Source organism: Bison bison, unplaced genomic scaffold (genome assembly GCF_000754665.1).
Source record: "Bison bison bison isolate TAMUID 2011002044 unplaced genomic scaffold, Bison_UMD1.0 scf7180017864203, whole genome shotgun sequence".
Lineage (NCBI taxonomy): Eukaryota > Metazoa > Chordata > Mammalia > Artiodactyla > Bovidae > Bison > Bison bison.
This window is the reverse complement of record NW_011494775.1, coordinates 7,208,694-7,209,939: the sequence shown is the minus strand read 5'-3', so window position 1 is coordinate 7,209,939 and position 1,246 is coordinate 7,208,694.

Genomic DNA, 1,246 nt, shown 5'->3' with positions numbered 1-1,246 from the left:
CAACTTTTCCACTTTCACCTTCGTCAAGAGGCTTTTGAGTTCCTCTTCACTTTCTGCCATAAGGGTGGTGTCATGTGCATATCTGAGGTTATTGATATTTCTCCCCGCAATCTTGATTCCAGCTTGTGTTTCTTCCAGTCCAGCGTTTCTCATGATGTACTCTGCATATAAGTTAAATAAACAGGGTGACAATATACAGCCTTGATGAATTCCTTTTCCTATTTGGAACCAGTCTGTTGTTCCATGTCCAGTTCTAACTGTTGCTTCCTGACCTGCATACAAATTTCTCAACAGGCAGATCAGGTGTTCTGGTATTTCCATCTCTTTCAGAATTTTTCACAGTTTATTGTGATCCACACAGTCAAAGGCTTTGGCATAGTCAATAAAGCAGAAATAGATGTTTTTCTGGAACTCTCTTGCTTTTTCCATGATCCAGCGGATGCTGGTAATTTGATCTCTGTTCCTCTGCCTTTTCTAAAACCAGCTTGAACATCAGGAAGTTCACGGTTCACATATTGCTGAAGCCTGGCTTGGAGAATTTTGAGCATTACTTCACTAGCATGTGAGATGAGTGCAATTCTGCGGTAGTTTGAGCATTCTTTGGCATTGCCTTTCTTTGGGATTGGAATGAAAACCGACCTTTTCCAGTCCTGTGGCCACTGCTGAGTTTTCCAAATTTGCTGGCATATTGAGTGCAGAACTTTCACAGCATCATCTTTCAGGATTTGGAACAGCTCAACTGGAATTCCATCACCTCCACTAGCTTTGTTTGTAGTGATGCTTTCTAAGGCCCACTTAACTTCACATTCCAGGATATTTATTAGTACAAGATAATGAACGTAGTTCCCTACACCGTTGGCTCTGTCTTTATGTCTCTCTGTCTCTGACTCCCTGTGGGTCTCTGCACTCTACCTCTTTAACACTCACACGCCCGCAGTCCGTTCAGACCAATCTGGTGACTCAAGGAGAAGCACCGCTCTCCCCGCCCCGCAAGACAAACACGCGCAGTGACCGCAGGGTTTTCCTCAATCTGCCGGGGCCGCCCACCCTCCCAACTCCAGAGGCGTAGTTGTTCCGCCGTCTGCGGCTCTGGCCCCGCCCCTGAGGAGCCGCGATGGTCGGCCCCCGGACCACAGCCCCGCCCCGCATACTGACCCGCCCCCTCTGGAGCTGGCCCCGCCCCCGAGGCTTCCAATTGGCCTGCGTGGGGCGGCCGGGTCGGTTGCTCGGCTCGCTGATCTCGCAA